General features: G+C 34.5%; 1 pseudogene; it reads right to left on the bottom strand.

The window, feature by feature from the left end:
• Positions 1–10,451: 10,451 nt before the first annotated feature.
• On the bottom strand, positions 10,452–16,441 carry LOC124514215 (60S ribosomal protein L26-like; annotated as a pseudogene).
• Between the last annotated feature and the right edge of the window lie 202 nt (positions 16,442–16,643).

A 16,643-nucleotide genomic window follows, 5' to 3' on the forward strand; every position in this document is an offset into this window, starting at 1 on the left:
ATCATTTTATCCCATTTTTTTAGGTGAACAAATGCTGAGGTTAAATGTTTTGCCCAGGGACATAAATTGAATCAGTAGTAGAAGTAGGATTATAACTCCAAACTACTGACTCAAAGCTTAGTCCAATGAGCCATGCTGTTTCTCAAGTAGTAAGCATATTAATTGTCCCTCCAAGCAGGAAACTGAGCTCTAAATGGAGCATGTCCCATCCAGAAGACCTACACAACATAGTAAAGAGACCTATTTCTTTCACTTGAAAAAAATAAATAAATAAATAAAAATAAAAACAACTTACATACTGAAGCGTTGGAATTACCTTTCTGTAGAGAGAAAATATATGTTATGAATTCAAAAAGTAATACAAAATATATGTTACAGAAAAGCACTATATTTTATACTTATAAAACAAATAGAGTGTTTTAATTTTGTTGTTCAATACTGACATTAGACCTGTAATACACAGAATGCTGAATTTGCAGTATTAGACTAACACCTACATAATTCAGGAATCCATTTTCCCTTTGTTATTTAGACTAACCATAGAAAAATAGCAATTGTACAGATTTTATTTAATATTTGAATAAATGCCTCCCTGACTCATTTTTCTTATTTCAAGTTCACCCAGGTACATACTTTTTCTGACTCAGTTTTAACTCTGCAGTTTTAAAACCACAAATGAAAGACTATATTGAAAGTAGAGATTATGGAAAATTGCAAATTAAAAGTGAATGATTCAACTTCCACTTCAGCTATGATAGAATAGCTTGTAATATTTTAACTCTCCTGTTGAGAACAACCATTTAAAAATAATATATACAACAACTATTTGGAGTCACCAGAGAAGAACTAACAGAGCCAGTACTGGGGAATCCAAGATCCCAGAGAGGAAAAAACTGTAATGAATTGAGCCCCACATTCACCTCAGCTTTTCACTTGTGTATTGGCAGATTCTTGGCATGGGTAATAGAAGCTAAGAAGAAGTGTCAGCCTGGGCTTATGGCAATCTCACTGGGTTAGGGAGACAGATGCTGTAGTTTGAGGCTACCAAGGTGATTGTGACTTGAGAGACTAAGATACATGAATTGAGAAAACCATAGAGGAGCAAGCCCAAACTTATGTACAATGTCCCCTCAAGGCATGTGCTGACTCCTAAACTGTGCAGGGTAAAATGCAGAGAAACTAAGTGCAAAGGAACAGCTTGGATGTTAAATAGCTGAGCAGAGATTTTCACAGCCTTGGAAACCTTGGGAGACAGAGATGAAAATTTAGAAACCACCAAGGTGCTAGAGCCTAAGTAAACACCTCAGGATTTCAGAAGAGAATCCAAGAAGGCTACTTCTTAAAAATTAAAGGCTATATTTTAAGAGTTAGAACAAACTGAAAATCAATAAGTGTAACAAAATCTGAAACCCAGCATTGACTTGAGTAATGTGCTCAGTCCATATGTTATATGACTGGAGCATATCGAATCCTTTCAGGATAAAAGATAACTTCATGTAGAATCTTTGCAATTTTTCACACATGATGTTTACCATCCAATTTAAAAATTGCCAAGCACGTAAAAAACAGGACCAAACAGAAATGCTAGAACCGAAAGTTACAAGAACTAAAACAAATTGAAAGATGAGTTAATAACAGATTAGGCACATCAGAGAGAATAGTAAAAGTAAACTAAGAGAGAAGTATAAAATATTCAAGTTTAAGTATAAAGATTAAGAGGAATAAAAACCACAGAAGAGAAAATATGAGTTATGTGAAACAACATTTAAAAGTCTGATATAACAGGAGAGACTGGATGGCTCATTTAGTTAAGCAACCAACTCTTGATTTTAGCTCAGGTCATGATCTCATGGGTCACGAGTTCGAGCCCCGCGTCGGGCTCCACACTGTCAGTGTCAGCTTAGGATTCTCTCTCCCTGTCTCTCTGCCCTTCACCCCTCTCAAAATAAATAAAAATTTTTAAAAAGTTTGATATACCAGTAATTGGAGTCCCAGAAGAATAGGAAAGCATAAATTGAACAAAAGCAACATTTCAAATCTACTGGCAACTAATTTTACAAAACTGATGAAAGATAGCAGGTCATGAATTCAAAAAGTTCCACCAACTGTATTTAGGATAAATACAAGAAGCTACACCCAGAGCATTATAATCAAACATCTGAAAAACAACAATAAAAGGAAACTATCAAAAGTAGAGAAAAACTTTTTAAGCAACAAAGACTTCAGCTGACTTTTTAATAGAAACCATGGAATCCAGAAGACAATGGAATGACATTCTTGAAGTTCTGAAAAGACCAAAACTGCCAACCAAGAATTCTATACCTACAAATATACTCAGCAGAAAAGAATATGAAATAAATTCATTTTCAGGCAAACAAAAGCAGAGAAAATTTGTTTCTAGTAGACCTACACTAAAAGAGAGTCTTAAAGGGATTTTTTCAGGTTTAAACACAGAACTGCAGGAAAAAAATTAACATAGAGAAGGGTAAATAAATGCAAACAATAGTAAGTAAATCACTGTGGGACTTAAAATAAGTATAGAATCAATATACGTGACAACACTAAAAGTATTATCCAAGAAGTCATAAAAGCACAAACTTAAAGTAGAATGCAATGAACAAAGAATGAATCTTGGCATTTCTTATTTTAGGGTTACTAATAAAATAAAAAAATATATCACTAACAAGCTAACACACATATATATATATATCACTAACAAGCTAACATGGGGCAAATGGTATAATTAACATTTGATTAATCCAAAAGAAGATGATACAATAGGAAATATATAGTAAAAAAAAGGTAGATTTAAACCTAAATACATCAATAATTACACTTAAGTACTTGGATTAATATTCCAATTAAATGACAAAGATGGTCAAAGTGGACAGAGAAACAATAACCAACCATATACTGCTCATGAAAGATATGCCTTGTATATAAGGACTATTGAAGATTAGAAGTAATAATATGAAAGATATAATGTGAAATGATAATAACCAAAGGAAAATGGTGTAGCTGTACTCATATCAGGCAAAACAAACTCTAAAGCAAAAAGTATTACTATAGAAAAACAGTGTTTCCAAATAATGAAGAATCAACCGGAATATAAACAAATTTAAATATACCTAATAACACAATATTAAAATATGTACATGATTATAAAATAAATATCTTCTAATTTCCCCTGTGATTTTTTTCACCCTTTGGTGTTTAGAAGAGTGTTGTTTAATTTCCACATATTTGTAAATGTCTCAAAATTATTTTATGTTAATTTTTTTTGGTATTTATTTAGTGAAGTATACTTGACATACAAGATTACCTTCTGTTATTGATTTTTAATATCAATCCATTGATGTTGGAGAACATACATTGTCTGATTTCAATTATTTTACATTTATTGCAGCTTGTTATATGGTCTAACATGTGGCCTATCCTGGAGAATTATTCCACGAGCACTTGGGAAGAATGTGAATTCTGTTGCTGTTGGGTAAACTGTCCTATAGATGTTTGTTAGGTCTAGTTGGCTTATATTGGTGATACACTTTTATATTTTCTTCTTGGTCTTCTCTCTTTATGTTCTATCCATTATTAGAAATGGGGCATTGATGTCTCACTGTTATTTTTTAATTGTCCATTTATTCAATTCTGTAAACTTTTACTTTGCATACTTGGGAGTTCTGCTGCTAGGTGCGTATGTATTTAGAATTGATATGCCATCCTGATGAATTGACCCACTTTTTATTATAAAATGCCCTTCTTTGACCCAAGTCATCAGTTTTGTTTTAAAGTCTGTTTTGTTTGATACCATTATACCTGTTTTAGGTCTCTTTTAGTTACTGGGTCTCTATTACAATAACCAAAGAGACTATTCCCCATTCTTTTACTTTCAAACTCTTTGCTTCTTAAGTCAAATGTGTGTCTTTTATAGCCAGCATACAGTTGGGTCATTTTTTCAAAATACATTTTGCCAATCTCCATCTTTTGATTCAAGTGCTTAATCTTTTCACATTTAATGTAATTGCTGGTAAGGTAGGACTTTTATCATTTTGTTATTTGTGTTCTATGTATTATGTTTTTTCCTTCTCAATCACTGCATTCTTCCGTGTTAGATATTTTCCAGTGTACAATTTTAATTCTCTTGTTGTTTCTTCTATTATATTATTGGAGTTAATTTTCTTAGTGGTTTCCATGGGGATTGCAATTAACATGCTATCTTAAAACAATCTACTTCAGATTAATACCAACCTAATTACAATAATATACAAAAACTTTGCTTTAGTTCCTTTCTGCTCCCCATTTTTGGTGTTATTATTATCATATAAATTATATTCTTATGTATTAATGTCCATTAACAAAGTTTTATAATTCATGCATGTATCTTTTAATTCATATAAAAGAAGAAAAGCATTACAAACAAAAATGCATTTTTACTCTTTGTCTTTTGAAATGTGACTATCATTTATATATGTAAGAGAATGGATCTCTTTATGTTCATCATACTTTGAGTTTGTTGAACTTCCTGGATCTACAGATTAATGTTTTTCATCAAATTTGAGAAATGTCTGTCCACTGTTTCTTCAAATATTCTTCCGTCTCTTTCTCTCTCTTTTCTTCTGAGACTCCCATTATGCATATACTGGTACTTCTGATGATGTTCTGCAAATCTGTGAGGGTCTGTTCTTCCCCCCCTCCCCCCAAATCTTTCTGTTTCTCAGACTGGACAGTCTCTATTGACCTATATTCAAGTTTGCTAATTCTACTTTTGCCAGCTCAAAATTTATTTATTTATTTATGTATATATTTATATACATACTTATATTTATATACTTATATATAAATATATACTTATATTTATATATATAAATATGTATACATATACATGTATATACATATATTGTATATATATGTGTATATATGTATATGTGTATATATATATATATAGTTGATATTCTTTATTCTATTTTTTTAATTTTATTTTTGACAGAGAAAGAGAGAGCATGAACAAGGGAGGAGCAGAGAGAGACAGAGACAGAATTTGAAGCAGGCTCCAGAGTCTGAGCTGTTAGCATGGAGCCTGATGTGGGTCTTGAACTCACAAACCTGACATCATGACCTGAACCAAAGTCGAATGCTTAATCTACTGATCCTCCCAGGCACCCTGATATTCTCTAGGTCATCTTTCTCATATTTCTCTTTAATTCCTTAGCTATTATTTCCTTTAGCTCTTTAAACATGTTTATAGTGGCTGATTTTAATTCTTTGCCTAGTAAGCTTAACATCTAAGATTCCTCAGGGGTAGTATGTATTAACTGCTTTTTCCACTGTATATGGGCCATAACTTCCTGTGTCTTAGCAAGTCTTGTAATTATTTTTTGTTGTTGTAAACTGAAATTTTTATGCAATATAATGTGGTACCTTCATACCACAGGGGTTATTGTTGTTGCTATTTGTTGTTGTTGTTTTTAGTGACTTTCCTAGACTAATTCTGTAAAATTAATATTTTTTGTTATATATATGTATACATATATGTATATGTGTATATATATATATATATATATATATATATATATATATATATTGACGTCTCTGCTTGGTGAGCTTAGTGGTCAGCTAATAATTGCAGGATGACTTTTTTATAAGTCTTGAAACAATAAGTGTCCAAGATTTTGCCAAGAGACTCTGTGTGTGTTTGTGTTGAGTATGCCTTCAGTGCTCTGGCATCTTATAAGTCTGCCTTAGCCTTCACTTCCTGTTTGCACTGGGTCTCAGGTTGGGCTAGAAATGAGAAATAGGGCCTTTTACTTTTTCTGAGAGATGCATACAGCCCTACACCACCGTGTGGCCTTCTAGATCCCTAGAAATATTTTGGAGCTTTTCAAAGCCCACTGTGCATATCTGATTCCCAGATTTCCCTTTAAAAAAAATTATTCATTTTTGAGAGACAGAGAGAACGGGGGAAGGGCAGAGAGAGAGTGTGACAGAGGATCTGAAGCAGGCTTTGCGCTGACAGCAGCAAGCCCAGTGTGGGGTCGAACTCACAAACCATGAGATCATGACTTGAGCTTCAGCTCACTCAACTGACTGAGCCACCCAGGCACCCCCAGATTTCCCTTTTAAGTTTTTGTCAAGTGATATTTATTTCTGTTTTAGGTAGCTGTGATGTTAAACAATTACCACTCACTGTTTTGGACAATGCCTTGGGGATAGAGACCTCTTCACCGAGCAAACCCTAGTTCAGGTAAAATAAAGGCAAAATATTATGAATGGCGGCTGTTCCAGGGAGTTGCTGGATGGGTCAAATAGTGACAATTAACTGGGGATTTTTTGGGAGCTCCAAACTCATTCTCTCCCCTTCCTTGTCTACTTGGGTGATTTTCATAGCTACTATGGTGTAAGGCTGCTGGGTTTCAAGGTTACAATAGACCTGAGGAGAGGGTAACCAGAACAGGGCAAGTTAAAATGCTGCAAAGCTTGCTGTTTTCACCAAAATTCAGTTATTTTTCTTGAATAAATGCTCTTTAGATTGTGCAAGTCTTTGCTTTATTTCTAGAAGTCAGAAAAAGTTAATTTTGACAATTTTTATGAATGTTCTTATTGCTTTTATAGAAGAAAATCAGAAATCTTTACTCTGCCATTCCAGAAGTGCCTTTGTTTTGAGATTTTGTTGAAGTAAAGTAGTATGCAGCAATAAAAGTAATGACTACTGTTTCATGCAACCACCTTGACGAATCTCCCAGAAATGACATTGAGCCAAAGAAGCCAGACAGAAAGAGTACCTATTGCTTGGTTTTATTTATGTGACCTTCCCAAAACAGTTAAAATGAGTCTGTAGTGATGAAAGTGAGAATATTAGTTATCTTTAGGATGGTTAACTGGAATAGAACATGAGAAAATATTGTAGGATGTTGGTAATGTTCCATATCTTGACCTGGATGGTGGTTACACGAGTGAATTTAGTTACTAAAATTCTTTGAGCAATACACTATATGAACTTTATGGTATGAATGTATACTCTTTGAAAAAAAAAACACTTTAAAAACAAACAAAAGTAAATGGTTAACCTCAGTCCCTTCTTTAATTCTTGGATATAGATTCCCTTGCAGAGTGTTATGTGAGGAGTGAAAGTTCTCATGTTTGTGGTTAAGAGAGTCAAATGTGTACCATACAGACATAGGAATGATTTGTTTCTAATATTATTGTTTCTTCTAATTAACAGAAGCATATATGTCTACAAAGCGCTATGATTCTTAAACTGCTTTCGCATATATTATCTTGTCACCTGTATAGCTATTGAAGTTGGAGGTCAAGTGTTATATTTTCCAAATGAGGACACTCAGATGAAGAATCAAAATCTGTGAATAATAGACTGAGGATTGATACCTTATGTGTCTGACTCTTAGATTATTATGCTTCTTTACCACACCTACAGTCTTCAGAGTTGCTCGACACCAACTTATAAAAATTAGATGTGTGTCAATGGTTTCAGAACTTTCTAAAATTCTCTTAAATCAGTTCTTAAAGTATGATATTAATTCTTGAATCTCTAGATAATCCCAAGATTCTAGAAACAGACAGAATTCTGAACTTCCTCTTTTAAGAGTCTCTGTGAGATACAAGAGTATTTATCATCTAATTTAAACATATATTTTGAGAGATTTCATAATGCTTGCTCATTAGATATCACATACTTTTTATGATAGGAACTCATCCCTTATTATACTAAGTTTCTATTCTGCAGCCTGTTGTTTCCCTGACTTTTACTCAAATATAGAATGATTGATCACAGTCTATGATTCCTTTCTAAATATCTGAGGAATATTAAAAACCATCTTCACATTAGTGATCATTTCCCTACTTCATTTAGGCTTTCCTCCTATCGTTTCTTAAATATTTGCATATTTGTTGAACTTCTCCCTATCAGAAAATATCCTTGTCTTGTCATTTCATCTATGCTATGAAGCTTTATTCTAGAAAACAGTACTCTGGTTAAGACCTGGTCAATGTTAATACAAAGATTTTATTGTTTTTATTGTTTTTGATATATCATGATTACTATATAATATTCTGCCATGTTTATGTAAATTTCTAACATCTATTTCTTTTACTTAGGTGATTTAATCTGCATTTGTTCCCTGAATTAAAGGTATTTGATTTGTGAAGATGTGTTTTCTTAAGTAATAGTCATGCCAGCTAACTTTGCATCTTTGGCTAGTTTAATAAGTATACTCTCAACATAAATCCTGGGATCACAAATGAGAATAATAAATAAAGCAGGGCCCACAAAGCTGCTATGTATTTGTGAATAGTTAGTAGAAAGCCTTAATTTGCTTTTCAGGCAAATGAAGAATAGCACACAAGTGAGAAAGTGCCATTTATAAAGAGAATAAGGGGCTTGGAATATTTATTTATTCTTTTGCAATTAAGTTCTAAATAGCTGATGAAATGCCACTCCAGATCCCAAACAGAAAGCAACTTTAGTTGGATTTTCTCTGCCCCTCATCTTGAGCAAAAAACTTAACTTCTCAACCACTTGAAGACTCAAGGGGGGAAGAGGGGCGATTTTTCTTTCAAATATCTCTCTACAGCGTCATACCCTTTTTACCTCCCTGGAGCACACCTTTCCCCTTATATCCAACCAAGATACAGTACACGGAATCTGTTGAGTCCCACAACTAATATTACTTTCCTCTTGGGCTTCAGGAAAAGCTATAGATGGATGAGGTGAGTTACTGGGGTACATTGCTTCATCAACTCAGAACAGCCTGAAAACAGTAACCCTTCTCTCCTAGGCCAGCTCAGTTCTTTTCATTTGATGCTCTCTCCTTGAGTCCAAACCATCGAAATCACTGCCTTTCTTCCTAGTTCAGACTGCTTCCATCCTCAAGCCGAGGGCAGATAAGCGCCCCCACCTTTTTTTTTTTTTTTTTTTTTTTTTTTAGAAAACTTTATCCTTGAAGGCAGGGTCTTTTTCTGGCTGGATCAGTTTTGGGCTAAAGCTACAGTTCTTGTAGGCATCTGAGTATTAACCCTGTGTGAAGTCTTTGGGATTGAACCCACAGAAATCCCATGATCAACCTTCTTTCCTTTATTCTGGGTATGTGATATATGCAGAGATTGCCTGAGTTCAGCTTTCCATTATCAGCTGTTCCTACGTTTGTTCTTTCCCTTCTTTTCTCATGTTCTTTTTTACCATCCAGACCCACAGTTCCTTGAAAACCTTATTTCCTTGTAGCACCTTGTCTAATCCACACCGGGTCCCCTCTAAACATATAAACAAGTTCGTCGACCCACCTCAGTAGCCCTCTCTTCCAGCATTCAGGGATACCATCACTTTGCTATCTCTCTACTTTTCTAATCGTATTAAATACAGTAAAATTGGGGTGCCTGGGTGGCTCAGTCAGTTAAACGTCCAATTTCAGCTCGGGTCATGATCTCTCATTTTGTGAGTTTGAGCCCGGTGTGGGGCTCTGTGCTTGGAGCCTGCTTCAGATTCTGTGTCTCCCTCTCTCCCTGCCCCTCACCTGCTCACACTCTGTCTCTCTCAAAAATAAATGAGCATTAAAAAAACTTAAAAAATAAATACAGTAAAATAATAGCACATTTTCTTCAATTATACTTTCATCTCTGTCTCTGGACATAGATCCAATTTGGGGGATGAGGCCAAGAGTAATTTAGAGGCTATCTGATAAAATGCACCACAGCAAAAGAGACTAAGAATATACTTTAATGTCTACTTATTTTAATATTTTGTTATGGAACATGTTTGAAATATACCAAAGTAGAGGAATATTATATTGAACTCTCAGGTATCCATCACCCAACTTCTACAATTGTCATAGTCTGCTTATGTTTGTTATTTTTAATTTTTTTAATTTATTTTGTAAATGTTTATTTATTTTTGAGAGAGAGCGAGTGTATGTGTGTGAGTGGGGGAGGGTCAGAGAGAGAGGGAAACAGAGGATCTAAAGCGGCTGACAGCAGAGAGCCCCATGTGGGGCTCAAACTCAGAAACCATAAGATCATGACCTGAGCCCAAGTCAGATGCTTAACCAAACTGAGCCGTTTAGCTGGTTATTTTTAGAAGAAATGTTTTTGGTCACTATATTGTATTAATATTGCTTTCTCATGAATTATTATTCCCCATGACCAATCTGCTCTTTATTCTAAATCCAGTCCTGAAACCAAATTAAACACGGTTAAAAAAAAAAAATTAGGGGTAGAAAAAGAAAAACGAACAAACTGAATATAGTTCTTCTAATTCCAGGAGTATCTCTTTTGTATTATCTTTACCATATAAGGCAAGTTATGACATAAAATGTCTTATAAATTCTCAATGGCTAAAGGGGATTCTAGACTATTGAAGTTACTTTTCTTTCACCACACTAGTGTTGTTATAATTATCCTACATTGTATTCTTCAGTGAACCTCTGGACAAAATTGAGTCAGTTTCAATCCAGGCAGGTTGGGCCTGGGGATATCTGCAGCATCTACAAGAAGAGGAGAAGAAGCCTTCAAACAACTATAACAGTGAGGTCTGGTTTATATCACTTCTGGATAATCAAACAGTTTGACAAAGTTACAACAAAGAGTAGTTAGCCATGGTTGTGTTTCTAGATGAGGTGAATCAAGTGACAATTAGTGGAAACATGCTATGAGGATAATTTTCTTCATATCTTTATTGATGTCCTGGATAAAAGATTCAGAGCATATTGTCAGACTCACAGGGAGCTGAATTAAGTGCTTTGCTAATATCCTGGAATGGCGAGAGAAATGACTTGAAAGTTGATAAAATGTTAGTCTGAAAACAAAGTGTAAAATCAGAGATGACAAATACAAGGTGAGGTTTAACTTCAAAGAAATTCCCAAAAATTTATTTTGAAAGATAATCCTTCCACTCTACTTTTCATTTGACAGACTTGTACTAAAACAATTTTGTAGACAAAATTGAGGGATTTCAAAGATTAATGGCAAAATCAACAAAAGTAGAGAAAAATTCAGCCTACAAGAGGTTCCAGAGAGTTCCCTAGCTTCTTCCAGCATGTGAGGATACAATCGGAAGTCTGAGACATGGAAGACGGTCCTCACCAACCCTGCTGGCACTCTGAGCTCAGACTTCCATCCTCCAGAACTGTGAGAAATAAATTTCTGTTGTTTATAAGCCACCCAATCTGTGATATTTTGTTAGAGCAGACACATGTACTATGACAAGGACAATGCTGAATGGTGTGTTTGTGTGTGCTTGAAAAGGGTTACAAAGAAGAGACTTAAAGAAGGACCCACTGTTTGGGGCCAAATTCCTTTTATCTTCAAAAAAACAACAAAAAAAGTAAAAAAACAAAAAAGTATTTTTCTCGGTTCTTTTTCCAAAGTGTGGCTTTCATGTGTACTTTTTAATAGAAAGGATTCTTTGGCAATGAAAAAGCTAGTCTTAATTGACTTCCCACTCTCCCCAGCAGCAAGTGACTTGCTGGTGAGTAGGGCTGTAAAGGAACAGCTCCTCCTGGCAAACACGGTCTTCCCCCCCCCCCACTAAAATGTCATATATTCACATAGTGCAAAATTTTCAAAAAATGTAAAAAGGCATATAGTGAAAACTTGTCCTCTTGTCCTGTCCACCGTTTACACAGCTCTCTTTTGCACACACACACACAGCCATAATTAATTCTTATATGTTCTTGACAGATTATTCTTAACAGATTTCTTTATGAATTGACCAGAAAATATCAATATATAGTTGTATTCTTCCTCTTTTTATAAAAAATAGCACATAATATACACTGGCTTATATCATTTTTTTTTCACTTTTAAATATACATCTTAATGATCAATACCAGAGAGCTTCCTCAGTTTTTTAAACCACTGTGTAATACTTCACTCTGTAAATGTTCAAGAACTTTTTAACTAGTCTCCTATTGATGGGCATGTGAGGTGTTTCCAGTTTTATATTTCAAGCAATACTGACCTAGATAACATTACACATAATGTCATTTCACATGTGGGCAAGTATATCTGCAGGACAAATTCCTGAAAGTGTGATGTATGTGCAGTTTTAATAAACCTTGAAAATGTCTTTCCATCAGAGTTGTGCCACTTTCAATTCTCCCTAATGTATGAGGAGGGCTGTCTTCCTAAAAACAACAAAATGTGTTATCAAGCTCTTAGACCATTACCAAACTGGAAGCTGATATATCAGTGTAGTTTTAACATTTATTTCTCTTATTACCAGTGGACTTGATCATCTGTTTATGTTTATAAGCCATTTCGATTTTTTCTATGACATATATGTCATGTGACATATCTTTATGTGTATTCCTATTTTTCTAGTATGTGATTAGTCTTTTATTGGTTTCTAGTAGCTCTTCATATGTTAGGGAGGTTGGTATTTGTCTATGACATAAGTTTCTCATTGTGTCATTTATCTTTTGACTTTGTTTATAGTTTCATATGTTGTTAAATTTATTTTATTTTATTTTATTTTATTTTATTTTATTTTATTTATTTTATTTTATTTTATTTTATTTTATTTTATTTTATTTTATTTTATTTTATTTTATTTTATTTTATGGATTCTAGAGTTTGAGTCAGAAAAAACCTTCTCCACTGAAATGTTAGAAAGGAACTTCCTGTGCTTTCTTCTAATACTCACATGCTTTCATTATTTTGTATGTATATCTTCAATTCGTTTGAAATTTATCCTGGTTCTGCTACCTTGCTAGAGTATGGTATGACGTATGAGTCCAACATCTTTTCTTCAGATATTCTATCACCATTTATTGAAGTGTTTATCTTTTCTCCACTGATTTGAAATGCTATCTTTTTCATGTGGTGAATTGTAGTATGCATTTGGAATTATTCCTGGGCTTTGTATAATATTGTGTTGGTCAGTTTGTCTAATGATGAACTGATACCACTGTGATGTGTTCAGGTTTTATGCTTATGTTTTTGTAAGACATTTGATAATTTCCCCTCATTGCCCTTTCCCTCCCCCAGTTTTCCTTCCCATTTTTGATAATTTTTCCACAAAACGTCATGATCACTTTTCCTAGTTTCAAAAAACTCACTGTCAATATTTTGCTTTTTGTGCTCTTGTTGAAATTATAAATGAACTCAGAAAGAATTGACATTTTTTAATGTTAACTCTACCAACTAGATACATCTTCACTCTGTACAGAATTTCTTGTGTGTCCTCCAGTAGGATTTTAACACTTCTTATTAAGTTTATTCCCCTGCCTTTAATCTTCTTTTCTTTTTAAAATGAGTACTTTCTTCCATTATATATTTATACTGTTTGTTGTTTTTATTTTGTATATTAATTTTGTGCCCCACTACTTTGCTAAATAGCTTTTCTAGTTGAGTCTCATGAGTTTTCCAGGTATATAATTATAATACCTTGCAGGAAGATTCATAATGAATGCTGATAAAATCTCAGAAAGGACAAATATAGATACATTATGGACTCTTGGGTACTCTAGACCAGACTAGGTAATGCCCAGTGTTCAAAAACTGTAGTATCATTTTAGAAGGGATGTATTGGAATGATGATTGTTTTAAAACAAATAATTCATTATGATCTTAATCCTAGTCATCATAATCACCATCACACTTATATTTGTAGAGAGGACTCTATTTTATTTTATCTATTTATTTATTTAAACAAATTTTTAAATTTTTATTTATTTTAGAGAAAGTGAGGACATGTGCACATGAGCAGGGATGGGCAGAGGGAGAGAGAGAGGGAAAGAGAGAATCTTAAGCAGGCTCCACGCTCAGCATGGAGCCTGACATAGGGCTCAATCCCATGACCTTGGGAGTATGACCTGAACCAAAATCAAGTCGGATGTTCAACTGACTGACCCACCCGGGCATGCCACGAGAGCACTCTATTTTTAAAAATTACTGATACAAAGCTACCAATTTGTTACCACTATTGTTATTACCAAACATTTCAAAAATACCTCTAAGATATTCATATAAGTCTCATGGAGTTTAACTCTAATACAGTATCATAAAGAAAAAATCCAGTTGTGTATGCAAGCAACTACCCATCAGTCCTGAAGTGGGATTTATATTTAAGTAGCTTAAATGAGTTGCTTTGTGTTTATGATGGGCACAGCAAATCCTCCTTGCTGGTTGTTAAACCCTCCTCACCTAACAATGATCTTCTTTGTTGATCTTCAGGGCATGGTGTCTCATCTGTTTAGTTTGGCTTTTTATTTGACTTTCATTGACTTTGCAGCCAAGCCTGTTTTCTTTGTTTGATATGTTAGCTCAAATATGTAGGTGAACTCAGCCATTCAATGATAGACATATTATTTTTAAAAATAACATATACTAGATTTTGATGAAAGAATATAATTTTCTCTTGCAAATGGAGAAGAAATGTTTGACTTTATTTTATTTTTTATTTTACAGACAGCATGCAAGTGGGGGAGAGTGGCAGAAGGAGGAAGAGAGAGAGAGAGAGAGGGGAGAGAATGAATGAATCTGAAGCAGGCTCCACGTTCAGCTCGAAGCCTAGCACAGAGCCCAACGGCGCTCAGTCCCACGACTCTGGGATCATGACCTGAGCCAGAACCAAGAATCAGATGTTCAACCAACTGAGCCATCTAGGAGCCCCCAAATGTTTGACTTATGAATAATAACTTGCTGTCTTTTAGAGGACTTGTCCAACTGTCTTTTACTAGGAGACACAGATGTCTGGTTGCTGAATTTCTGTTAGCCTTTTTTCTATACACAGTTCTCAACCTTAGATTAGATAGAGACAACTTTACATCTTCTTTAAGCACTTCCTAAGGTATTAGCACCCTTTAGTGCTAGTTTCTGAGGAGCCACAGCTGTCACCCAAGTCTTAGTACTGAGCTAGCCACGGTCAGATGCAATGTGGTGTGTTGAAGAATCTTCTCATTTGAAGCACCTCACAAGTTGTGCCATATTTCCAACTACTAGGAAAAATGTAAACATATCTATTGGGAAGTATGTCAATGAACACCAATGATGTATAAGAGAAAAACCAAAGATTGTGAACATGTACATATGTACCTGTGGGTACTGAAATCCTGATTTGGTCTAGTAAATTCAACTTCATTGCCTTCTTTCTGGTATGGTTGAATCTCAACATTTTACCTCTCTTCTACAAAATTCTCTTTAATAAAGCCAAGTTATAAAATGCTTTTAAAATCCTAAAGTTTTATATAAATTTTAGTTTTCTCTGAGACATTAATTTTGGTGTAAAACCAGTGAAACTTACAATCAAATAATGTGAGGTATTCAAATCTTAAGGACTGCATTGAGAGATGTTGACAATTAGAATATTCTCATCAGTAGGAGGTTTGTGTTGGCTCCAAATGTGGATTACTTATGTAAATGCCCCTTTGGAACCTCTGTTTATATGATAGAGACCTTAGGGGATGTTAGAAAGGGTGTTGTCTTGTTTTATAGACTTTCTGATTTGTTAACGTACTTGAAGTTTCAATATTCAAAAGTCATTCACGTAACCTCTTTTTTTATTTTGAAAAGTTTCAGATACTTACTTGTGAACGCTTCCCAAGAACATTTCGTTGTGTCTAGGGTGTACTATGACATTTACACTCTTTCACTTTCTTCTCTGGATTATTTTAAAACATAGGGCTTTTCAAACATTGTACCTCTTTCAAAGAAAGAAGACTCAGAGAAGAAGGGGCAGAACCAATCCCAGGTTTTTTCATTGACCAACAAAAGAGCAAAGGAAGGCACTCTTCTCCTATTTTCTAATTGACCAAGATAGGAGAATTTTTTAATACTAAGGGCCCTAATTTTATTTCTGGAATTATTTGATTATCTCAGTTTGCTGATGCTAATTGATATCAAATCAATAAGCAGGAATTTGAAACAATCTCCCATCCTTTTGTGCAGTGGGAGTGTGGGGCAGCTGGTGGATCACAGGAATAGGGTTGGGGAGTTGTTGTTGTTGTTATTATTGTTCATTTGAGCAGTTTATATTATGAAGATTGTATATAAGGTTACCTTATTTCTGCATCTTCTCAACTGTTTTGTCTTATATTTACCCTTTACCTCTCCCACTTGACAAGATTTCGCTTTACATTCAAAGATCTTTTTGCTGTGTTTGTCCTGTTTTAGCCTAGTGGTGATCACCTTTTAGGGCTGGTGGGGCCCACTTGGACAGTTGTGTCATTGGCTTCTGTTGCACATGTTTGATGTAGATGACACATTTCTTTCCATAAACTTGGACTACTTTGCCAACTTGCTGGCCTTTGTTATGTCCTCATACAACCTGAACTGTTTCATCCTTTCAGATGGACACGGATGGAACATTGTACTTCTGTCTCAGCTCTTTGGAAAGAGGGAAAGACACAATCTTCCTGCAAATGTGGGAAGGTATATTGAAATGTCTTTTATGGTTCTTGCTCTGGTTAGAAGTCACAAAGGGATTGAATTTCATTTTGGCTGCTGTTGCTTCAGCAATGGCCATAAAAGAGAAAAGAAGATGGTTTTTAGATCAGTTTCTCTAATATAATCTCTTGGTCTGCTCAAGTGTATGGTTCTGCCTTTCTAATCTCTGCTCACCCTTTTGCCTGGCCTAGTCAGTGTTTTTTTTTTAAAAGCTAGGATGTATAATTTTACACATGTGGAATCCTAGTTAG

Source organism: Lynx rufus, unplaced genomic scaffold, assembly GCF_022079265.1.
Source record: "Lynx rufus isolate CCGP_SWC_20201006 ecotype Redwood Valley unplaced genomic scaffold, mLynRuf1.p SCAF_2, whole genome shotgun sequence".
Classification (NCBI taxonomy): Eukaryota; Metazoa; Chordata; class Mammalia; order Carnivora; family Felidae; genus Lynx; species Lynx rufus.